The following is a 26868-nucleotide window of genomic DNA, read 5'->3' on the forward strand; positions in this document are numbered from 1 at the left end:
CTTTTCTCTATTTAAAGTAGACCTTGTCATCCTAGTACATAGCAGGGAAGGGTTAGAAACTATTGTTTGGGAGCCAAACACAGTTATCTGGCCGTTTCATGACAGCAACAGTATCTGAACCAGGCTAAAGGAAAGCACCACATAAAAAGGCTTGATTTATAAAACTTTAAAGTTTTGGACAGAGAATGTAAAGAATAAATTTGCACATTTTTGCAGCCTATGATTCTATTTGGGGGGAATCACTCATCTATTTGTACTGGCATCTAGAAAGAAAGTGAGATAAGGATAAGGGGAAATCTAGCAAAGAAGAAACGTTATGGGGGTAATTCTCTAACAGATTACATCCTCTCAGTTAGGAAAAGTTCCTTACTTCCTGTTGAAATTAATGAAAATTGCCCAATTGCATACAGAAAGCAAAAAACTAAAAGTTATAAACCTTTTCTATATTACCAAATACTAAAAACAAAAGTTTTCTCTACATAAATATATGACACAAGATTAGGAAGGTCAGTGAAAGCTCTCATTAATCCAGATCATTGTATACCTAGTAGAAGACACATTTACCTAGACTAGCTATTGTGAAACTAAAGGTATTTCCTATCCTGTGTAAGGCGCAACTTGTAAAGGTTCTCCTTTATCCAAGTCATGGTGTATCTAGTAGCTGTTAGCTGACTTGGAAAAACTACAACATTCCTTTAACAATGTCCAGTTTATTATACCTAACAACTACTGCATACATCAAGACCTGGATAAATGGTGGCTTGGACTATCTACTACTGTATTGTAACTATTTCTCATCATATCACTGGTATTTGAAAATACCTAGCACTTTTTTTTGTTAATAGTCCTTATCATGGGGTGCTATCTTTGAGAGTTAGGGCTAAAGTGTGCCAGAGAATTGGATTATTGAAGTGAACATGTCTTTGTCTTTACAGTTTTTTAAGAGAATTCTGTAACTCTGTTATACATGTTTAAGGCTAGCCACTACATTATTATTACACAGTATTTATATAGAGCCCACATATTAAGCAGAGCTTTACAAAGCTAATATTCATGTCACTAGTTGTTCCTCAAAGGGGCTCACAATCTAATGGTATACTCATATGTCATTAACACAGTGTAAGGTCAATTTTAGGGGGAGGCCAATTAACCTAATCGCATGTTTTTGGAAATGTGTAAGGAAACCGGAGTACCCGGAGGAAACTGCAAACATGGGGAGAACCTGCTAACTCTGTGCAGATAATGTAAAGGTCAAGACTTGATCCTGGGACTCAACGCCGGAAGGGCCAGAGTGCTAAACACAATATTATTTACTAAATGCTGTTTACTTAGAAAAGTGTATATTAACCTATGTTAAGTAAATAATAGTGAGTAGTATAAGCCTGTTGTTATTTTAACCCTCCTAGCGGTAATCCCCAGGGTGATTTGGGGTGGATTTTACATGCTAAAAACAGTAATCTCGAGTCACACTCGGGGTCGCTAAAAACATTAAAAAAAAAACACTTGCCTTGTTTCGTTGGCATCCCCCAGTGTCCTGCTGGTCCCCGCAGGTCCTCAGGACCTTCGATTTTCAGCTGGCGAGTGCAGAGACGTTCTCCGGGGTTTTCCGGTGATGTTGGTGCGGGCGGGAGGAGCGGTGGAAAATTCAAATAATTTTATATTGGATTCAATACATAATAGCTGTATTGAGTCTAATACAAAGAAATCTTTATATATGTATAATTATATTATGTATATATTATACATGTCACTCTACAGTTATATGCAGGTTTCCATATTGTTTTTTTTAACAAATTTTTGTGTTTCAATTATAGTTTTTTTTGCTAAGTTTATTAAATATTGGACATATTTGTGTGAATTATGCCTAAGAATTATAGGCCTACAATGTAAAATAAATTTCCATGCAAAAAAATGTAATGCATTTTGGGGGTTAAATTATTTTAAAAAAAGGCTTTTTTATAACTTACTGTAAATTTTTATGATATTGTCAGACTAATGTACCTCCTTTTTCTTTTTTTTTTTTTTTTTTTTTTTTTTTAGATTATGTCATTTTTGTGTTTTTTTTGTATATTCTTGAAAATTCAATAAAAATATTCAAACAAAAAAAAGGCTTTTTCTGGCAGATAATTTGGTTTATTTAGTAAACAAAGATTTACATGTTTTACTATGCTCAGTGAACATTAACTTTTGTAAGGCTTCCAAAGTTCTGAACGGTAGTGGCTCCAGGACAACTCCTAGTAGTGGAGTACCTTCTAAATAAACCTGTATTTGAGGAGATGCCACAGTATTATTGTGACCCAGGACATTTTTCCAAGGTATGAGGAAGAAGTAATGCTCCACAACCTCACCAGTCATCTCTATTTCTTTTGTAAACCACTGGCTCACTAGTATGCTGTATTGAGAAAGATGTGATAAGACAACACTTTAATTCAGCTTCACGAATAAAGTTTCTCTTTAAATGCATCTTACTACTTTATAAAACTAAATCACTGCAGAGCAAGACTCCAAGGCGAGGTGATCAGGAGCATCTGGAAAAATGGTACACTGATTAAATGGTTGTGTGATCTCTGTTAAATATTCCCTGAACCCCATTTTTCAGAACAGCAGCATTTCAAGCTGTTCGGGGCAGTTTCATTAAGTAAAAGTACATTGTCTCAACAGCCTGAAACCCTGCAGCTTTCTAATTAAATCGAGAGGTGCTAGACTGCTTTTCTAGCATGAAAAGTGAACCATGGGAGAATGGAAAGTAAATACAAGTAGAGTAAATAGAGTACAGGAGGCTTTTATCAACTTAAAATCTACATCTAAAGTGTAAACTTTTTTAAGCTTTGAATACAATATGTAAAGGTAAAAACTGCTGTCAGGTCATTCCTCTATGAAAAAAGGACAATCCTCTTTGTCACTGAATTAAATGTTGCCATTTGGGTTTTTTTAACTGTTCCTATGCAGATGATACAAAATGTTTTACTTTTTTCATTTTCAGTTGTGGGAACTATGATGATAAATTTACTTTGACCTGTGTGGGAGCTGCCGTGCATAGTTGTACAGGGGGCTGATATCAAGAGTATTTCAGAAAACATTGCTAGTTTTTTTTTTATAATTCAGCTAATAATTTTTATGAAGACATACCTAGCTTTAGTAGGTTTCCAACAATCTAAATCATATCAAAAAGACGCATGTCATTTATGGTATATTGATAACTTCTCTGCTGGTCTCCCTTTGGTTGGCCTAGTGCCCTAAAGATCTATGCAATGGATTTATTTTGTTCTTTACATTTATTTTTCATTAACCCAACACGCAAAACCAATCATACCCAAAGCCAATGTACTACTATATTGGAGTGAATCTTAATCAAAACCTGTTCCAGCTGTAGGCAAATATTCGGCACAGTTCAGTCAATCAGATCTAGTCAATAACTCTTTTTCTGGGAAAAGCTATTTTTTGCTACATAACCCTAAAGCAATATAACGGTATAATAAAAAAATGTAAAACAAAAAATCCTTTTATACAAAAAAGGTAATTAACTAACTGCTTTATTTTAAAAGCAGCCTGTATCACAAACTGATGGGTAGTGAGTAGAGTGGTTTCCAATTTTCGGCACCACATTAGCCATTCAGCAGCTGCCACCTAATGTTGGTTCTTACTGACCCAACATTTGAACACTTGACAGTTAGCAGTTCTCAACTGTCAACTACCACTCCAATTTATTCCCTTTGGGTGGCCCCGGGTGAGCTGCTGTAGAGTTCTCAGATACAAGGAAATGATAACATCATTGTCTATCTGAACTTAGCCATAGGCAAAAAGATACTGAAGGTTTAAGACACCCTCTTAACAACAGCACACCCAAGCCCCTGCCGTTCTTCTTATAATAATCTATTTTCTCACAACTGTCACAACTTCACAAATGTATAAAATAATTTGCTATTTAAATGTACCTATCACTATAGAAAGCTGAATCAGCATTTGTTTCCTATATTAGTGGGAACAACTGTATGTAAGTGTTGAAAGTATAGCACCAGCTCTTTTTAACTTGGATGAACTGTTGTGGGAATGTTTTGGGAAAATCTTGTTAAATTAGAAGAATCCATTCATTCACTTGCTGACAATTGCTTTCCGTGAAGCTGAAAGTGTTCATACACTAGGGATAATGGCATTTAAATAAAAATTTTAACAGTAAAAAAAGAAAAACAAGTTCAGCACCCCAGCCATGCAGGTATGCTCAGAACAAGGGCGACTACACATCCACTGTAAGGATCAAAGCAGTATTTCTAGGCTCACTTTATTTCTTAAGATCGAACTCTCCTAGTACATTTGACTTCAAAGTATGTTCACCCAACTTCAAAAAACAATCACCCAACTTGTATAATAGGTAATATCTTTGACATACATTTGATTTGACACTGTGTGACACTGCAAAGCAGGAAGAAAAATCTCCATGTGTAATAAGCACACAGGAGTCTCCTGAGTATCAATAACTACAAAACTTAAAACAGAAACAAAGGTTTTAGAACAATAACACAGATCATAACTTCCCTTTTATTTACACGTATATCTAAAAAACATCCATAAATCACCTATTAGGAAAGACACAGACAGCAAATAAATCAATAAATATGAAAGATGCTCTGGTATTTATTGCAAGGTGTATCCCTGCTAGAGAGATCCCCTCATTGCCTTTTCAGGTGATCACAAAGGTAGTGAAGAAAAATACCCCACTAAAAAAAAAAAAAAAACGCTAGAACTTTTGATCAAACTAACCAATATTTTATAAAATTGTCTAAAATTGTATGAAAATATAATTATGAATTATATTTATAATATTTGTATTATTTTCCTGAAATATCTGTTGTTACATATTAGATGCTTTTTACGCTAAATGCAGCTATGCTACATCAAACAACATCAGTTCCCACAAAAATATAATTTATATATATACTAAGTTCAAATATCTTCAAGGTGTATTAACTTGTTTTTTTATGTAATATACATTTTATTTTCCATAGTAAAGCATGTACCTGATGTTTCAAGACCTTAAAAGGAACTCCACCATGCACTACTGGTGAGTAAAAATGGCAATATAACATAATCCAATTGTCATTTATAAATCCATTTTCTGCTAAACCAAATTTATGCTAGCTGCTCACAGTCTAATTTTAACATCTGTAAAGCATGAAAGTGTTCCTGACTAAATATAAATTTAATAAGTTTGCCTATAAATGTACATAAGCTAAAATAGCAAAATACTTCATAAGTAAATTCAGGTCACAGGAAATGTATGTTTTCATTGCTTTTGTTGCCTGCTGCATGGACAAGGTTTTGAGTTTTCTCAACTAGTTAAAGCTAAAGATGTGGGAAGCAAGAAAATAAAAATTGCTCCCATAATGTTCTATGAAAGTTATGCAAACAGTTAGCATTATGCATCCAAGGCAGTTGGGCTCAGATGCAAAATTTATCAGACCCAGACCTTACATTAACTTGTTTAAAAAATAAAACAGTAATTGGCTATATTAAGGTAACAATTGCACATTTTTAAAATGATCCAATTTATAATTAAATCATCTGAAATAAAGAACTCGCCATTGTATGCAGCGTTGGTTGGAGCCAATAAAGTCTTGCAGGTACATTGTGTATTCTAAAACCTTCCACCAGAATCATTACTGTGTTTGTAGTTTAAGAAAATGAAGGTAATACGTTCTGTCAGAGCAGTGGAAGCAAGCCATGTTAATTATTACCCATGCCCACAATGCGCCCTTCTTGCCACTGCAAATACAAAGTTAAAGCTCTGCTGTGTCAAAGATTAACCAAATACGCCATATTTTAATAATTGAATTCTGCATTTAATTTCATCTCAGGAGTCTGTGTCTTCTGTCTCAAAAATGTTAATCTTGTACCCTCTTCCAAGCCAGAATAAAAAGAAGTAAAACACATATTTCAGAGGGAAAACATTTTTTAACATTCATGCCATGCAGGTTTTGCGCGTCACTTCTCGACTGAAGATCCACGTGACACAATCGGATTAGGATAAAACAAAAAAATGTAGATAAATTACCATTTTTGATCTGGGTCGATTTGATCCTCTTTTCCCTGCACAGTTCATCTGCTTTGCCTTTCATTGCATAACAAACATATTCTGAAGTCCCAAATGTGCAAAAGGGATAGAAAGGATTCTCTCGTATTCAGAGAGGGATGTACGCCTCACAGACAAAAAAAGTCTTCAAAGGGCTTATAGAGGGGCTGCCTGAAGCTGATCTGATTCACTTTGCGCCTATTTAAAGAAATTATTAAAGGGATAGTTTAGATCTTGCTGGTGTATCTATTATTATAGTTGTTGTTTTAGCTTTTTTTTATTCCTTTTCTATACCTAGAATAGTTTAACATCACAACGGTATGTTGGGTTAGGAAGAACGCTGCATACATTTTATCTAGCCATTAATTCCAACGATGGTAAACAGAATTATAAAGGCAGATAATAAACAGAAAATGAGGTTATTCTGCAGCACTGTGCTTGTCAGAGTTCTGAGCATAGTTTAGTGTTTCTATTCATGACTTTATATTACCAAATTACTCCCTGATGATGTCTCAGATGTGCTTTTGTCTGCAAATGAGAAAGCATAAAATACCAAGACATTAACGTTAAATTACAATCGTTAATGATGTAAATACGAAAATAATTACTCTATCATACCATCAATTGCTTTATGTTCATTACAGACGATCCTTTAAGGCCTTAATTTTCTTGTTATAACACTTTTCTCTATTTTTAGCTGATTATTTTATAGCCGCACAACAGTACTTTAGCACTGTTCAGCAGTTACACAATTCATTTAATTCTGTTTAAAGGTTCATTGAAACTTCATTTGAGCGATGTATAGACTGCAATGCATTAAGGGTGGGCGTTCTACTTCGCTGCTAACAAGCAGGACACTACGCAATGGGAGAAGTCAATGAGAAATGCACATTCAGCATTAATGTTGGAAATACTCGCTGTGTTAAAGGCGAACAAAATGAACAGAAAACTTTTACTAAGGAAGCAAAATATGCGCTGCCTTTTAGAATAATAATTACATGTAGTCACTCTCTATGGATTGCTGATATCTTACCATCAGTTTCAGTTTATGTAGACATAGCAAAAGGATTTGTGAGTGTTTATAAGAAACAAATGTATTTTTGTATTTTTCTACAATGTTCCTTTAAAAATTGATAATCAATAAATACACACAAATCCTTTTGCTACGTCACATACCCACAATACTCACAAATGCCTTTTTTGTATTTTTTCTATGTATTATGTACACTTAGAGCTTTATATCTTTGTGACTGGGGTACTGTCTGTAAGCTTTAGATATATACATTTATGTTTCAATAATGTGTATGTGTAAGGCTATAAGCACAATGGCCATGAGGTTGTGTTGTGTTTACAGCTTCTTCATACTAGGGAACTGCATGTAGCTTCTCCTGGTGGCAGCGCCGTACAGAATGAATGGGGGCGGCAGTGAGCAGTACCAGTACCAGTACCAGTACTGCTCACTGTCACCAGCTGCCAAATGTGCAAATGCTGTCATTTCACAAAGTTACAAATTCTGGATAGATAGACAGAAAGACCCAGAGCAAGTAAAAGAAAAAGAATAATTAGTGACTGCATGACAAAGTAAGAAACTGGGTTATGAGACACAGGGTTGAGAGAAAGGGCAGTAGAGACTAGTAAAGTTTACCTGACAGGTGAATTCAAGTACAGGGGAAGGGACTTCAGGGGTTGGTCAGCTGAATGGAATGTTCTAGCTCTGCTCCACTCACCCACCCTCCCTAATGGGAAGTGTTTTCTATTTGTGCTGTATTTATTTGTCATGGCAGCATTTTGTGGGTTTAAAGGTCCATGAAGGGTTCAGTTTGGTTAAAACAACAATGGGTAAGGACCCCATTCAAGATGTGAGCCTGATTTAATAAAGCTATCCTATTCTGGAGAGGATACACTTTCATTAGTTAAGCTGGGTGATCCAGAAAACTTGGAATGGCCATTTGCTATTTATTGGCAAATGTTTCCAATCCTGGAGCAGATACATTCCAGCATTACTGATGAAAGTCTATCCTCTCCAGCCTTGGAGAGCTTTAATAAATCAGCCCCACGGTGTGCATTAAGGGAAGATAAGAACAGCTTACAAGATTCTTTAAGAAAGGTAGTTGTGTAATATTCCCCCAGGTGATATGTGACAGTTGATGACCTAACAAAAAAGAGTGGTCTCCATAAATACAAACTGCTAATTTTAGGTGCACCTTCATGAACTTTTGACCTTGTTCCAATTTGGTATTTCTGTTACAGGTGTTATGTTACTCATGGTATTTTACATACGTTATGGTTAATTAAATGCTACAGAGATTTGATCTAAAAAACAAGGTTTGTATACTTTTGTTACAAAATGAGAGGGGAGGGGGGGTTGTTTTGTAAGGGTAAAGGGCAAAGGTAACCCCATCAGCTCTAGCCTAGTTATGCCATTTACAGGAAGAAAAGACCAACATAATAAAAAAATAACATTATTATATGACTTGTTTTCTGAAATTTTGCACAAAATCGCAATAAGTTTAAAAAATAATTATTTTTACCCAACTTTGTTCATCTTTATTACAAGACTTTCCAACATTAACGCTGAATGTGCATTACTCATTGACTTCTCCTATCCTAGTTTAACAGAAGCTTGCTTTAACTCTAATATAAAAGACACAAATTTGACTTTTCTGTAATTGTTAATTATTTGGAAATGCAAGCAGGGCAGTTACTGGCATCTTGCAGTCTCTGTACAGAAGGGCTTCAGTATGAAAGGAAGAAGCAGTACAATAGACAATCAATGCAAGTGCTACTAGGAAGCAGGCAGATAGGAAGAGTAAGCACACTGACAGAGAAGAGTTCAGTTCATCACCTTTCTGCTTCCACTTTTTTACTGTCCTCTCACAGGCTAAGTTGACCCCAGAAAAACCTGGGTATAAGGGAAGTGGCTGGTGGCCTTCTGATTGGTGATGTCTTCAAAGAAAAACGGACAATAGGTCAAATCCACTGATTGAAATTGCAAAAAAAAATACAAAAAGCTGTTTTTCTCATTTTATTTTTATTGGCTACTTTAGGCTTGTTATTTTCGGATGGAGTTCAGCTTTTTAGGAGACCTAATGTACCAGATACAAAAATTCTGAACTATTCAAAGTTTATCGGTAGTCTTAAGTTTTCACTTTTTTAGTTGGCCAATGTGGATGTATTAAAAAATTGTCATGATAAACTGTCATTAGTGTTCCCATTGTAGAGATTCCTTCACTACTTGTCTGGTAAAAACTCTTGCGTTAAGTTCAAGTAGAACTAAATCTAAAAATTACAAAAATTGCAAAAAGGTAGGTTCTCTTTTGCAGAAGGGACAGACGATGTCTCTTAAAAAAATCAATCAATTAAAATAATCTAAACCGTCTCTTCAGAATTTTTTTAATTCACCTCTTCACGCTCTACTGCCATCATCGTTACCCAGTCCTCCAACCATCCTGATTGGCCAGTCCAGAATGAATGAATTTATTCTTAGCAGTCATCTATGCAAGGATTGCACATTATAGAAAAGATTGCAAGGAGACAGGTAGGTTTGTTTTATTGCAGAATGAACATATGCAAAAGAACCTGTCTGCTCACAATTTTTTTAAATTTTTAAAGTAATTTCCACTTTAATTGAGGGAATATTAGAACCTGGGTCAGCTTTTTATTGTTGTTTGTTCACCTTGGCAGTTTTTCCCCTACATACTGTTTGGAAAAAGGTAGTTCTAACTTTTCTCCATTCTATCCAAAACAAAAAAAAGTTTAGTATATGAATACACTCTAAAGAAAACCACTTTTGAGGATACTAATACCATGTTTGTCATTCTAGTCTAGTGCCTTCTGTACTTTTGGAGTCATTGATCTGTTAGTATGCAAATCAAAAGCTGACTTTATTTTGACTTTTAAACTGTGTCCTTGATCTGGGTCAGTGTCTTAAAGTAGTAAAGCCAATAAATACAATCTTTAGAATGAAGTCAGCAATGGTATTGTGCATGCATGTATGATTTATTTGATACTGACTGTACTTTTATGTACTGTTTATCAGGAATTATTTAGGTTTACTACAGCCAGAAAACTAACATGGATTTCTGAAGACAGTACTAAGTAGTGCCTACTGTTCAGAACGAACCATCATTTGTTGTTGGATGTGTTTTGGTATGCATAGATTCCCTGGACTGTATTTATGTTTCTTGTAGTTTGGTTGAAATTTAATGAAATGACTTGCTAATAAATATCCAATAAATGGTTATAAAATAGCACTATTATGCTTTAAGAATAAAACTTTTACACTTTCCATATGTACCTATCAACGTCTGCTGGACATAATGTACAAAGGTTTTATTTGTTGTCCCTGTATAGGTCATTTGCTGTTCATGTTGTTGATGAGTAGTTCAAACTAGGAAAAGCAAAAAATAAAAACAACACAGCTCCCACAGCTCCAGAGTAAGCTTAGGATTTGCCTGTAAGCGGTACTCTCAGTCAGTAATATGTAATAGACGTAATGGATGTAAATATGTTGAGGATGATTTAATAAAAGAATAATCTTTATTATGACCTTTGTCTACCTAAACCTTAATGGATATTTCAAGTGATCACAGGACAGGCTGAATATTACTTTTTCTGTAAATCCACCATTTAAGTGTTAGGCTCAAGTCTGTATATTGGCCAGTCTGCCATGGAAAAGAGTTAACATCAACGTGCCTGACTTATTAAAGCTCTCCAAGGCTGGAAAGGACACACTTTCATCAGTGAAGCTGGGTGATCCAGCAAACCTGGAATGGATCTGGTACATGATTGAAAACATTTGCAAACATAGCAAATGACTTTCAGGAAATCCCTTCCAGGTTTGCTGGATCACCCAGCTTCACTGATGACAGTGTATTCTCTGTAGCTTTGGAGAGCTTTAATAAATCAGATGTACTGTCTGAAAATGATAGTTAAAACATTTTAAGTGTCCTTGAGAGGCCAGAACTATCAAAAGGCTCTGTCATTTCAACAGCAAACAACAGTAAAGTAGAAAAGAGAAAAGAGTACTACTATAAAGATTAAAGTGAAATTTCAGCCATGATAATGTATTCAAAGCTACTCAGCCTATACAATAAAGCAGCAATTCTGCAAAAGCCAGAAACTTTACTCAATATACCATAACATGAGTTTGGTGTAGCATGCCAAAAAACTCACAGACCTATATTAAGAACACACCTACATAACCAATTTTTCTATTGAACTTGAAGATTTCAAACTAATTGTTTGCTATGAGAAACATCTTAGTACTGGCATATTTTAGCATTAAAATTGAAGGCTGTAAGCAGAATGTCCCAGCATCACCAACAGGTATGTCCCAGGATCATCAAGCTACAGACAAAAGTTTCTTAGATAAGCTGGTACAATACAACAATACCTGACCTCAAAAAAAATTGTATTACTCAATTTACTTGTGTATTTTGAGGTGTAATTTTCCATTTAGACTCTACCTTTAAAAATAAAACCTTTAAACGTAAAACATTCAAAAACTCCAAAAACCACAGAAGCAACAGTTTGTGTATTTCCTTACCTTTATGGTTGGCACAGTTGGTCTTGAGAAGGCTCCTTGCAGGCTGCCAGCCTTGCAGCCGCAAATACTTTGCATTTAGGTAACTTTCCTATATCCTTTACTCCTGAATCTAAACTGCATTTTTCCCAATACAAATAAATAAGATGTAAACAAGAACAGCTCAAAACCAGCTCAAGAGAAACTGATATGCAAGCCATTTGGGACTGTTGTCTTTTAAAGTACTATTCTCATCAGTAGAAGTCAGTAGCATTGACAAATGACAGCCATGTGGGTTTGGAACAAATTACAATATGTTATTATGAAGGCCTACATAGCCTCTAGGACTGTTTATTTATTTATTTAGCTGCTGGGCCCTCAACCCTATACTTATTGTAGAATGGTAGAACAGGTTCCGCCAACTCTTATGGATGGAATGATCAATATAACAGACAGGCCTCTTGGCTGGAAGTGGCAAAAGTAAAAAATAGAGATAACAGATCATGGGGCCCCTAAACACCTCAGCATTAAGGAAAATAAAAATTACACATGAATTTCATTACTAGGAGCCACCTATTCCTATTTCCAATTAAAAATGGATTGTCAAAAACAAACTTCACCCTTGCTGACTACACAGAAAAATAATGAATATAGGCAATAAAAACATGTATTCTTTTAGTTTAGGCTGCTTTCACACACCATTTTTGGACATATGAATTTCCCCTAAAAATCGAAAGACGTGAAAATTTGTTTCAATCCGTTTAAACATTACCATGCATTTTTTTAATGCAATAGAAATGACTGTGGGTTAAAACAGACAATTTCCAATGTAGTCTAAAAAATGTATGTATTGCTTCCTGCTCTTGAAGATGAACACTATTTGTTAAAAAAAGCTATAGGTCAGTATTTTAGACTGAGCAGGTCTGTAGGCAACACTGGTCCATGGCCTATACATATGCATTTTCATGTGTTGAGGGATGTCGTTTGGGCAGCCCATTCATATTCAATGTACTTCAAATGATAAAAAAAGTAAATGCATGATTTTTTTTGTTTGCAGTGCAGGGTAATGCAATGTATAGAGCATATGTATATATGTGTGATGCCCTACAATGAAAAAGCAGCGCATGGTACATTACCTTCAACTGCAACCCACATTACAGTCCCTTCACTGGGCACAGCACTAAAGAACTTTTAAACATGGGTCAATTTAAGTGGTATACTTTATGTTATGGTGAAAATGATCTTGTTAATAAATCACCTTTCTAATATAATAAGATAATAGTAATTGCACTTGTAAAGAAGCTTTCCATAAGAGTACAGAAGTGTACAGTTGCCTTGATGTGAATTGACGTCTATTCATTTATTTTGAGTTTAATAATACAACATATACCAAAGCCTGTATTTTTAAAATATTTTAGACTTACATAAACACAATATTCATTTTTGTTATATTTTTTACTGTTTTTGTGCATGTATTCTCTAAATGTCCAGTGTCTCCGTTCAATAGAAAAAGCATTTTAACCTTCAATGGAAAGTTACAAAATCTGCACTGTTTCACATCAAGGACACTAAACAACAGCTTTATGTTTTCTGCCACAGGGAACACAGGTAAGTTTAGCACATTTTGCTTTGAGTCTAGATAAAAAATGACCTTTTCATAAAAGGTGTTTTACAGTTTCCAGGCTGAAAAACATCACCCATATTCAATGCAGTATTAAAAGAAATCAGTACTAAGGATAATAGAAGGCTTCCAGAGTAGATCTCTACCTGAAAATCTAGCGCTACTGACCATCATGTTGGTCTAGTGGCTTCAAGACATTTTTAGTCACTGACACAAAACAAAGATGAACTTTGAAAGTATTAACTTCACGTGTCATATGCTTGTTCCAGCGTATTAACCCATGATAATATAAAAGAATTAGTAAGACAGCCGGGAGAATGGAATGTTCAGAAGAAACAAATCATGTCTTAGCTCTCTCTGTAGTCTTCCACCTATGCATTGCCCAACTGCTACATAGCTAAGTTTAGCTCATTTTGTTTTGAGTCAAGATAAAAAATGACCCTTTCATAAAGTTATTTTACAGTTCTGACCAAGAACAACCATATTCATTGCAGTATTAAAAGAAACCAGTAAAAAAGAAAAAAAAAAACAAGGAAAGCGGAAGGTTTCCAGTGTAGACCTCTACTTCTCACAAGCTAGTTGGTTTGTCCATTATGTAAAGCTAGTGGCTACAGAACATTTTTAGTGACTAACCCAAAATAGTGATAAACTTTGACTTCACTTGCTATGTGCTTGTTCCAGCTCATTAACTAATTTTACAAAAATTATAGGATTAGTATGACAGCCGAAAACTAGCATGTGCAGAAGAAAGAAAAGCTGTCTTAGATGTAGACTTTTGCCTATACGTTGTCCAACTATAATAAGATATATAGGTAGATAGAGATATATAGATAGATAGATAGATAGATAGATAGATAGATAGATAGATAGAAGATAGATAGATAGATAGATAGATAGATAGATAGATAGATAGATAGATAGATAGATATATCATTTCAAGAATACATGAACACACCAAACAACTTGTAAAAAGTTGAACAGAAACAAACATATAAATAGCTTTTGATGTTTCTGAACATTTTACTTAAAGCAAGGTGCATTTAGTCAATTATTTCAAGGTGCCTTTTTTGAGTGAGGTTCAGTTGATGTGGGCCGGCATCCTGCAGATTTCAGATGCTTCAGCATTGACCCCATCAAACACATCTCTGGATCATGCACTTCCCCTGTCAAAGCTGTTTACTATCAAAACGTATAAACACTATAAGTAAAGCACAGTGATCTGAAAAGCATGAATGCTGTCAGGACATTGGTTCACAGCCACAAAACAAACAAATTCAAAAATGTTACACCACTGATTTCTAGTAAAAAAAAACACGAAAGTTGAATAATTATATAATAAGTTGATGCTTGAGTGGAGGAGGGGACAGAATGACCTCCCGTTGTAATCACTACAACTAATGCACTAATGCAATTAAGGGATCGGAAGCTGTGGGTCACTAAGGGCACATTGACCCAGTTCTGACATTATTCACAATATGGTTAGCACCAGGTAAAAGACACACAACACAACTCCTTACAAAGGATAACCAAGTGCAGTAACAAATGCCAACCAAAGATTATAATACCAACATTGTAGCAAGGTGAATTAAAATTTGAAGGTTAATTTCAAACACTTTACCAAAGGATAATCTTCTTTAATTATAGCCATGTGACTGGTATTGTCTTATCTGATTGGACCTGATTGAAAATAACTGTCATTTACAAAAAAGAGTTTTATCCCAATGTTTTGTGAATTGAGCACCATGTTTGATTGGTGGATGTGGTTTAATTAAAGGCCACATGGATGCAGCCTTAATCACTCCAATAATATAACATTTTTTATTCACTTCCCCAGGACAAGATCCCTTTATTTTCAGTGCTTTGAATTAAGTATGAAATGTTTATAGTGCCTATCACTCCATACTGATGCTATATGACAGGTGTTTCAGAGCATCAAGTCAGGCAGGGGGCAGAAACCATCATTATTTCAAACAACTATTTCAGTGCATGGATGAGCTTGGTAAAATGTAATTGTCTTTCAGTAATTGAAATATCTGTGAATGTGAAATGCAGTAAATATTTTGTAAAATGACTGCACTGTCATTAAGCTAGCAGCTAAATCAGATAAATGACAGAGTGAGATTTTAAAAGTCAGATTCACAGCAAAATGTATATGAGACAAGCAGAACTATATGGAAGAAATAGATGAAGCATTGTAAGTCTACAGAAATCCCAAAGTGATGGTAGCAGATAATGATCTTCACATTTCCCCCCATACATACACGTGGATCAGGAGTGTGAAGTGACAGCTGGATGAAGAATAGACTTCTGGAGAAGTGACAATAGTAACAGGTAGGTGGCTTCCCACCACACATGTCCCATCAGAGCCCATACATGGGACACCATGCAGATCCAGACAACACAAACATGTCAATCAATAACTTCCCTCAGCCAGGGAATAATGAGCTGAGCTCTGGAGATCACATGCCACTGGGTGTCTGCCATACAATGCACAATGACAGAGAGTGCCAACCCATGCTTGGGCAGAGAATACACATGGCTTACCTTTCTGATCTCCTCTCCTAGCTGGGTCCAGGCAGTGACAGAGAGCAGCAGTGGGGATAGTGCAGCAATGACAGCAGCAGCAGAAGCAGAAGCATCAGAGCACCGTGGTCTGCAGGAGCTCCCCCTCCCTCCCTGTGCTCTCACTGCTCCCCTCCCTCCCTGGTGTTCTCAATGTATATGGGAGCATAGCCATGGCTTCTTGGTTTTATGATGATCCAAAAGACTTCTGATCTAAACCTGTCATTTTAACAGATTCAAACATTTTAATATGAACTTCATCGATGTCTTGAATGGACTTTGGACTATTGCCTAAATAGTTGCCTAAATTGCCTAAATAGTTTTTAGAGGACCATGACTAGCTGCACCTCCCACTAACTTTTTATAGGCTCAGTTTGCAAAGTTAACAGCCCAGGGTAAGAGTATTTATTTAAAAAATATTTTAAATATAATATAAATAATATTTATATACAAATATTTTTCAAAATTACAATCACATTAAAAAATAAACATCCTTATCTTTCTGTTAAAGCATAGTGAATTTACCATTTTATCCTAATTGGTAGTACCTGCCTCTAACTTCCATTGAATCTTGGTCATTTTCAGCAGGAACTAATCTCTGTTTCACCACATTCTTTAGAATATAAAATAAACTTCCAGCAGGAAAAGTAAGAGCCCTTCTGATGGTTGCAGCAATTAAGAAATTCTAGCATTGAGATCATGTCAATAGATGTTGAACTTAGAAGAGTACCGGTCACATCAGGGCTTATTAAAGTCTTTTTAACGACAATTTATTGAACTTTTCAGACTAATTTGTCAGAAATGTGCATGTGCCTTCCATGCCAGTGTTTTCTATTTAAAGTTCAACTCTTTTAGGTGAATCAAGTTGTCAGAGGTCACATGTCATCAGATCTACACATTTATTAACGTAATGATTAGCTGTAAAGATTGCCAACATTTTAAAAAACTGCTATTTATATGCATTATAGTGCAGATTGCCAAATTTGTAAAGTAACAGTTAGACTGACTGACACTTTAAATGTTACAAAAATTCCTGTTGTAACACCATGTTTGCAACTTTAAAAAGTACCAGTAAGCTGCTGCAATGAAAGTTTGCTTACTGTGACTGTCACTATCCAGAGCTTCACGCTACCATCCTCTACAGCACAGTTCCCAGTACATGTAGTGTCACAGCCAGCAGCAGTCAATGTAAGTTACCCTTTCATGCAAATACCCATAAGCCGGTACAATAGCAATGTCATGAGACTTTTGAGCAGTGGAGGAATGTCCCACAGCGACCTTCTTAAAATGAACTTGAAGTCCCAGTCAGTGTTCATTGCTTCACGAGAGATTGTCATTCCCACGCCCAAACACAACTCTTAAAATCTAGACCTTACAGTGATGGCTCCTCGTCAGGCTATAAGGACTTGAGAGAACATTTTCTAAAATTGCAAATGCCATAGTGTTTAATCCTATCCCTTTGTTGTTCAGTATTTGTGGCCCTGGGTTTTGAGGATGCTTATGTCAAGGTGAAGGCTGTTGTGAGTCACTCTGGAGGGCCCCGGCTTGGTATTTTTCTGATCCATATGGTTCACAGCAACCACTGGGCAGCTACTGCATTTAAGGTCTGCCACTGATATCTTCCAGAGCATCAAAGGGTTGTGATCATGTGGTAATAAGTTACTCTATTCAAATAAATGGCGCTTCTGATCACCACATTGGAGGCATTACTTTTTTCCACTTTTTGGATCCTGCTCCACAAGGACCAAAACATGTTTACCGTTTGGTGAATATTGTATTACAAAAGTGGCAATCAGATTTCTAAAAGTGCAGAAGAAAAAGGGGGATTCACTTTTTATCAGGTTTATCGAGTTACACAAGCAATTTATTTTTTATAGTAGAGAAAGAATTACATCACATTATCTGTTATCTATTCAAACAACAATAGAGTTAAAGCAGAATTTTCTGTAAAAATTAAAAAATAACACCTTTATAAATGTAAAACCGCCGATCCCTTGCTGATCCTTTTCCAGTAGGACCTACGCTGTACCGTCTTCCTTCTTCATGTCGGCACAGACTGGTCTATGGGCCCCGCCATCTTTCTTTTCTACCTCTGCAATCTTCTTCTTACGTCACCCAATCTCGCAATGCACAGATCTGAAAATGTAAAAAAAAGTGCCAATCTCACTTTGCATGCAATTGCACTTTTTTTAAGTTAGTTTTATTTCCCTTTGAGATTGTTGTCTTCTTTGCCAGTTTAATAAACCATGCTAAACAAAGCAGTATTTTTGTGTCAGTAGTGCATGGACTGAGAAAAAGTGGGTGAGCACTTAAACTATTAAACTATTACTTACTATTAAAAATGTAACTTAGTGCAAATAAAAAAAGTATCAAAGTACTTTCCCCAGTTATTTCAAGCATCTAACATACTATCACCCTAAACAACAGGAAACATACCTTCAAAATCACATTTGAGGAGCACAAACATTCAATATACAAAATTATAAGGTGTAGAAAAGAATATTGGAACAGCAAAAGTATTTAGGAAACCCGTTGAAAAAAAATCCTTTTTACAAGTTACAAGTCGTCAACCTAGACACGTTATTAGAGCTATCCCCAGGGGACAGTTCATTAGAGGAAGTGCACTGATGATGATACATTCAAGAAGGAAGCAATCGTACTGTAAAAAAGATTTTGTAAAAGTGGATATGATCCTACTAATATTGATTTAGCATATGAATATGTTAAAGAAATAAAGGGAATTAACTGAAAGAAGGAAGAATCATAACAGTAGGAGTTGAGTATATAATAAGTGTGGAAACAATAAAGTGATATTTACTTTAAATAGAGAACAGAGTTTGAGAAGTTTTAAAATGTAACAAAAACATTCATTTTAGTTACTAGGAAATTTTGAGATTGGGACATTGATTGTATTTAGTAGAGCACTTTCTTTGGGGAGGAATCTGCCTCTTAGTCTGTTGAGAATGGAAATATAGTTGACAATACCTGGCATGTTTGGATGTGTAGATCTAGCTGCTTAAGTTCCAATTCTAAAAAGAACAGAGAGGACATATCATCCTCATTTTAAATATATTATAAATCATTCCTGTTAATCATTTTTTGTGGTTCCACTTTGATCACCTTACAGAACTTAAAACTTAAAGGGGACATATTTTGTTCAAGCTGTGCCCAAAAAAAAAGCAAGTGCAGAGCAAAGGATTAGACGCCAGTATTAACTGTAGGCTCCCTGCAGCTACACTTTTCTCTATTGCCGACTTATAATATCTTGTTTTGTGTAAAGAGGCACTTTGCTCCCTTGTTCTGCCCACCAATGACTGGTGGTCTGCTGACAGAAAAGCAGAAATCACTGCAGGGAGATTATTGCACTAGAGATTCATAGTTACATCATTCTCTCCTGAAAGCAGAACAGAAATTACATCACCAAATCTTGTCGTGTGTCATGTCATCATGTCATGGCATGTCATCGAACATGCACACATACGAGGGGGTGCTGAGAAGTTCCTGGCTTTGCCCTGAAAGAAGAGAGCCAGAGTTATGGAATAACACGTTTATTCAACATATTCCCCCTGAGACTGACGCATTTGGTCAAATAAAAATCGTTCAAATAAAAGTCCTTTGGTTGGGCCGCAAACCAGCTCTCAGCAGCATCTTTGACGTCAGAAATGTCCTCAAAAGTTGCCCCTTCAGGTGTTTCTTCAAATTTGGGAACAGATAATGGTCCAAAGGGGCCAGGTCAGGTGAGTAGGAGGGATGGTGGACCAATTGGAAATCCAGGGTGTTCAATTTGGAAGCCACAACGTTGGACGTGTGTGCAGGTGCATTATCCTGCAAAAAAAGCATAATACTGTCCGCTGATACTAGAGCCCTGAAGTAGTTAGTCCACCAACAGAATACCATCTTTGTCCCAGAAAACGAACGCCATGATTTTTTTGGCCGATTTCTGAGTTTGGAACTTCCTCCGCCGCGGGGACCCGCTGTAGCGCCATTCCTTTGACTGTTCCTTGATTTCAGGATCATGGATGTAGAGCTGGGTTTCATCCTCAGATCTACAAGGAAAGTACCTAAAAGAAAGTACCTTTTTCTATTTTTTCTGATATACCAATTGTCTTAACAAGTTTAACAATTTGCTTCTTCTTCTATACATTTGCAGCACCTAAATTATGTATGGTCCCCTTTGGTATGTTTTTTAAACATTTTTATTTTGTTTTTATGTATCTCCTACATGCTGGCCTTTTCTTTACTTATCCTACTTTTCTTTGTGTTGAACCATAATGGTTTCCTTTTATGTTTACTCCTTTGCATAACATTTAATCTACTTGTTTTAAGGGTGATCAACTTTAAAAATGCCCACTGACTACTGATTTTCTTAAATTTTAATTAGTTTGTTTAGGAATTTACCCATTTCACCAAAATTCTTTCTTTTCAAATTTAAGATTTTTGTATTCATATACCTCTTTGTACAAAAATATGTAATTGTTGTAGTTGTTCTTTTTGTTTGGATGTTGGTTATAAATATACCAATCAGTTACATCACTCTTGAAGTGACTTAAAGTGACTTGATGTGACTTTTGAAGTGACAACATACCAAAACAAATAACCTATCAATGAGTTTTTAAAGCCACACGCATTCAGTGTCCTTAAAGGGGATTCGCTAAAACGGTATAAAGGCCAACAAGAGGAGATCATTTTCTGTTACTGGCAAATGGGGATCAATTATTCATTACTGTAATAATGTTCATTTAGAAGATAAAATACTTTAGGACTTTTTGATTATTTAAATGGAAGATTCTTCTGCTGTAGACTTCAATGGGTTTGACTTGAACATCAAGAATGAAGTTGCTAAAAGAGCATTTGATTTTTCTATATTTGCCCAACAGCAACACTCCCATTTATTAGGTTGGCACAATTCGCACAGCTCCCAGCACATAAATAGCTGTTCACCTAACTCAGGAATGTTGTTTAATTTAGTCAGATCACAAATAAATAGGAACTTCCATTGAATTATTCACTTGTGAATTGTTTATAAATATACCCACAAGAGAACAAGGAATCCTTAATTAACACTGTTCTTTTATACTCGTATGCTTACAATCCTTTAATTTAGTTTTTGCTGTTCTTCTGGCTGGAAATATACTCTTATTTCCTCGTGACTATTTTCCAAACATTTATTCAAATAGAGAAATGCTTTTAATGAAATGTAAAGATACAAATGTATGATAGTTTATTTACATATAATAAAAAAAATGATGAGTAGTAGTTCACACTATGTGAGTACAGATATTAGGGAGTTAATTGATTAAATTAGTATTCAGTTATTCCGTTGATATTCATAGATGTTGCACTGTCCAATTTCATAAAATCAATATAATACATTGATTCTACTAAAACTTACACGTATAACATCTCTTGGGAGAAAGCTCCCAAGACAAATAAATGTATCTGATTTATAAATAAAATTGAGCAAAAAAGGGCTATGATAATAATAAATAACCCAAATACAGTACATACATAAAACCTACCTATCCAGAGTCGGTTTTTATGGGGTTGGAATATTGCTCCACTCCAACCCAACATCTTTTCCTTAACTGTTTAATCAAAGCATCCTAAAGCTACGTACACACTTCCAATTATTATCGTTGGTAAACGAACGACGAACGATCCTGCATGATATCTGCGAACGATCGTATAGCACCGATCCTGTACATACAGATAACGACACGATCGTTCGCAGATATTGTACACACGATAGACGCGATCGTTTGAACGATACAGGAAGTGACGTGCACCACAGGAAGTGAGCGAACGTTCGTTCACTGCGCATGCTCAGACCATGGACGATCAATGAACGACCGTACACACGATAGATGGTCAACGATCGTCGTCCAATCCGATCCGCCGGTCCGGTCGTTCATTTCCAACGACTATCCTCGTTCGTCGGCGTCGTTGGTTACTTTTTTTACGAACGATTTTTGCCCAATCGATCGTTCGTTGTTCGTTCGTCGTTCATTTCCAACGATAAAAATTGGAAGTGTGTACGCAGCTTAAGTGTTTCAATTGCTGTCTGGTTATTTTCTGTCTAGCAGAAAAATTCTTGTGTATAAGAAAGTTAGTGTCAAAGTGTTTTTGCAGTCACTAATCAGATTTAAATCTGCTCTAAAAGGTTTAAACTTTGGCAGACTGCTGCATTCACTTGCTTCATGAAACAAACCAACATAGGAGTGGTACATCTGGTTGCAGGAGAGAAAAAAACTTGTAAACTGAGTGACCTAACACTTTACAAGTTATGGTCTTTACTAAAGTGCTTCTGTGCAACTAACTAGAGTTTGAGAGATGCTTTCATATTCTGGCCCTACTCCTCTTATTGCATTATAGCAACAGAAGTTCCGATATATGATCAAATTTATCCCACTGGTCTGGAAAAAGAGTGCCAGTTGCTAGGAGAACTTCTTTAATTTCTTCAAATTCTTTGGAGGTAGTTGAATGAATATCACCTTCTCTTTCTACTACAGAAACCCAAGTCTTGTCAGTTCACATTCTGAAGGGAGTACAGGGTGAGGAACTTGTTTTTCCATTTGCACCCCCCTAACCTTGGGATACTTACTGGTAGATAACACCAAAAGCATCAAACAAATTTGAAAAACATTGTTGCTCTTTTAGCTTTGTTCTTATATTTGTTCTTATATGCTAAAGAGGATGTTTTCATATGTATTTCCATCTTAAGAAAAAGTTCCTATGAAATTAAGTGCTTTTATTTTTAGTGACACTCACAAAGTATCTGTGCTTTGGGAAGGTAATTTAGTGTAGGTGGGGGAATGAAATTTGGCCAAAAACAAGGTGGGTTGCAAACATCCAAAACTGGTTACAGTTTTATGTTCTGCAAACCTTGTCATGAATGGAGAGACAGGACCATTAGGGGGCGTATGGAGGTGGTGCGAGCTCTGAGAAGGGCCAACACACAGAGTCTAAGCCGTAACCGGGTTTTCTCAAGAGCCTCTGATGGTGAGGAAGTTGCGCTGCTGGTTGCGGCCAGGTTGCGGTCCTTGGGAACACCAGCATGGTACCAAATTACCAGGCAGGAGGATGCTCAAGAAAAGCCGGGGTGGAAACAGGCAGCAAGCAAGAGAGGTCAGGTCACACGCCAGGGGTCAATAGCCAGGGATCCAGGAGATAAAAAAGCAATGACACAGGGACCACTGGGGGCACAGGGAACACAGGAGAACTGGAGGCACATGTGATGCAGGGATATCCATAGACAGACAGGAACACTGGAACAGCACAGGAAAGTTGGCTGGAAACAACAGACTGGACAACAAGGGGTGAACACAGGAGCTGGACACAGGAAACACTGGATTAGGCAGCAGGTGTACAGGAAATAGTTCACAGAAGTAAGGGCTCGGCACAATGGAGACACAAAGGAGACACGACTTGTTGCACGAACACAAAGTGCAGTCTGAGAGCCAGCTAAATAGCCAGGGCTGATCGAGAGGCTATCTTTTGATTGGCCAGCAGATTGGACAGAGTTGATAAAGCTTAGAAACAGAAGCTTTAGAACTGCAAGAATGCACAGGAGAGAGATGCCTGTGCTTTAGTGAGGTAGAGGTAAGTGTGACACACCTCTAGAGATCTATTTCTGTGTTTTTGTTTTTTGTCTGCAGTTCTGTAGCACTTGTTTCACAGTTTTTTTTCCATCCCTCTACCTATGAGTGTAAAGTAAAAAGAAAAGCAGCATACTTATAGGCTTATCTCTCTGATCTTCTCTACCAATATATCAATATACTCATTGCACTGCACTACAGATTCTTGCTCTATTTGCTTCTTCTTCCCCCACCTGATCTCTACAGTACTGCATGCTCAACTGCACTCCTAGCCACTCCTATTCAACTGTATGGGAGCTGTTGGAAAACAATTTGTTTTTTTGGCCATGTAGTTGCTTTTTCCCCTCTGGAAGAACCTATCACCACAAACACAAGTGCAACGCGCTCAATGGCATGGAGCTGTGGTGCAGTTTGCCACTCCTGGAGATATAATTGCAGTTTGCTGTGCACCTTAGAGCAACTAACCGTGCAGTTTTCGACTGCAAGCCCAAAAGGGACCTTGGAATGTATTAATAAGATTTATTTTTAAATACAATGTTGGAATAATTTGCATCTTTTCTGCCTTCAGCTTTGAATAATGATCAGCTGGCCCCTTCAATCTATATCATTTGAGCTGCATATAACAGGCAAGTTATCAGAGTCTGTGCATTATAGACCGTTCACACAATAAAGACCTTCAGCTGTATTGTTAATTACTGCATCAGCTGTACATTGTTCATACATGCAAGATAAAAATGACTTAGCTTGTATAATTAATCACTGAAAATCGATTTTTAGGCGTAGATGGAACTGTAATGCTTGTACTTTTAATAAGTGTCAATAAATATGAATGCTTATAATATTTCTGCATAGAATAACTGATGCCTACACAAGGAATAACACGGCTTAGTCGTGCTCGCTAATGTCAACCTGTTCCATATGAATAGGGCTCCTAGGAATGCAGCTACATCTGATAAATATATTCTGCTGACATCCACAGTATTGGACAAAGCCTCTTTTATCTGTGAGAAACAAGATGTCAGCCTCCATAGATTTTAAATGTAGATTCTCATTTGTGATGGCTATCTGCGGAATGCAGTATTTGCAAATTGAATATATGGTATATAGTATATATATATATATATATATATATATATATATATATATATATATATAATCCACGGATATAGTGATAAACTAATATGTACTTATTTGCTGTTCTTTTAAATATGTTTTCAAATATTTTCTTGTAAAAGTACAATATATTTATTGGATGTTTAATGACTTCTTCAGTGTGTTTGTTTTTTATTGCTATAATTATTCTTTTATTTTTTATATGTATTGATGTACTTGTACTTTAATACGTCTGTATTATCAGGGGTGTAACTCCACTGGTAAAAAGAGCAGACTCAGGAAAAAAGCTGCAATTGCCAGCACTGCTGCAACCTGTAGCTTTGCACCTACCAACCTGTGTGGTTCCTATTTTCTCGCCCCTATTCATTCTCCAGTGTTGCTGCGTAAAGAGGCGTCTCCTCCGAGGCTCCAGTTCACTGGAGTAAGCACTAACTGCACTGCAACCTCATGGACAGTCTAAACATAGTCTATGTCCCACACAGGACATCCTCCTGCTGTGTCTCCCTCTAATTCCTCTTTTATGTATTGTACCAGTTGCAGAGAGCTTTGACTCCTAGACCTCTTTTTCTGCTTTGTACACCAAGGGTGGGACTAATTGATGTTCCCAATCATTTTGCAGTTGACGCATCCAAGCATGAACTTCTTCTGCAAACCAAATTCAGCTAGGTAAAAGGATTTTTTACTTTATTTGGTCATTAAAATGAAGAATTTGTTATTTTAAAAATGCAATTTCCTTTATTTAGGAATCAACCTTTAAAAACACCAAATAAATTAAAATCAGTACTTTGTCTTCTGTTTCCATAAATACTACTGGACATATGATGATTTTTTCTCTTGCTGCAGAGCTCTGGAAGATAGTAAAGATTCAAGGCACTGCACACTGGGAAGTGAGTATTAGGAGTTTTTTATGAACTTTGTTGCTTTTTGCATTATTAGGCAAAAGACAGCTCAACGATTTTAGTTCAACAACTACCATATATATCTCTTTGCTCATTTCCAACTTGAAACCCACAAAGTTATACTATCAAAAAAGGTTAAACAATGCATGATATGAAAAGTGTTAAGAATTATCACCTAAATATTGCTCCAAGTCAACACTGTAGGCTGTGCTGGACCACAAATGCATGCCACCAAACCACTCACAACTTTAATATATTAACTCAGTATGCTCCCCTTTATTTTTTACCTAGGGGCCCCTACTTAAAGGTATAAAGTCACTTTCGGTCATGGATCTGTATACCTATAACATACACCCAACTACATGCATGGGTGAAGCATGGATGAATCTGTTTTTGTTCACCTAAATTTTAATAAGTACCAAAAAAACAGAAATCTTTTTTAAACATATGTAAGCAAACCTTTGCTGATGAAGTGAGACTCATCTCCGGTTTTCATACCGGATCACTGCTGTTGCTGTCACAATGAGGGTGAGGAATGCTTGCTATGGAAACTCTGTCATTAGTGCATTGTTAGGTGAACCAAAATCTTTTGAGATAAACAAAGCTCTAAAATTGTTTGAGATGTGACAGCTCTAATGAGTTCACACAAGAATTATGTAAACATTATTAAGTGTAATAAACGCGTGTCAGCAGGCAATCCTGTTGAACTGTTTATAAAAGCGACATGAGCATTTTATTAATAATGTCTTTTTAACTTTATGCAGAGGGTGTAATAAGCCTTTGGCTTTGCTGCTGCTTCGATGGAAAATCGTTACATGATAAAAGATGAAACTGTGCACTGGTGCCACTATGGTACTGTACTCTCTCATTCATAAACGCTCTGTACCGGAGGAAATAGCAGGAAGCCTGCCAACATTTCCCATTTAATTATTCTGCTGCCAGATCTTCACTTCTCATCGCATCTTCCTGAGGCAACATCTGGTGGCTATAAGAACAATAAAGCAAATAAATAAAAAAAGCATAAAAAATTAACGTCCATGTTAATATTTTTTATGGTCCTTTCAATGAATCATTTGTTAACATGTAAAGCTGTTGTGTGATGCCTACAATTTGGAGTGCAGGATTTAACTGTATTATAATTCTAAAAGTGTCTGAAATAGTGTTTTAAAGCTAAGTGTCCATTAATTCACAGAGGGAGTGTTAATAATTATCACTAGCATCTCATTCAGGTTTAGGAAAACTGAATGTGTTGATGGTAGTATCTTCAGGAAAAGACTTCCACTCTGCATCTAAAGTTGGGCTCTGAGGTGTACAGCTGGGCAGACCATCTGTCTTCTCTAGAGCAATAGGGAAATGGAAGAATATGGTAACTACTATTCTGGTGGGGTTGTTCTAATGTGTTTTGCAGTACATTTAGACTATTTTGTTTACCTACTAGGAAGATGCAGACAGTTTGCAAGCTCAACTTGCAAAAACTAAAGTCCTCC

The 26868-nt window shown here is 36.3% G+C and overlaps 1 protein-coding gene across 1 annotated transcript in view; it reads right to left on the reverse strand.

The window, feature by feature from the left end:
* The window catches only part of RARB (retinoic acid receptor beta), a 400124-nt gene extending 384353 nt beyond the window's left edge, over positions 1-15771 (reverse strand). Inside the window, exon 1 of the mRNA XM_072412402.1 lies at positions 15757-15771. The gene's annotated coding sequence lies outside the window, so the exon portion shown is untranslated. The remainder of the gene's footprint in view (positions 1-15756) is intronic.
* Between the last annotated feature and the right edge of the window lie 11097 nt (positions 15772-26868).

The sequence above is a fragment of the Pyxicephalus adspersus genome, chromosome 5, assembly GCF_032062135.1.
Source record: "Pyxicephalus adspersus chromosome 5, UCB_Pads_2.0, whole genome shotgun sequence".
NCBI lineage: Eukaryota > Metazoa > Chordata > Amphibia > Anura > Pyxicephalidae > Pyxicephalus > Pyxicephalus adspersus.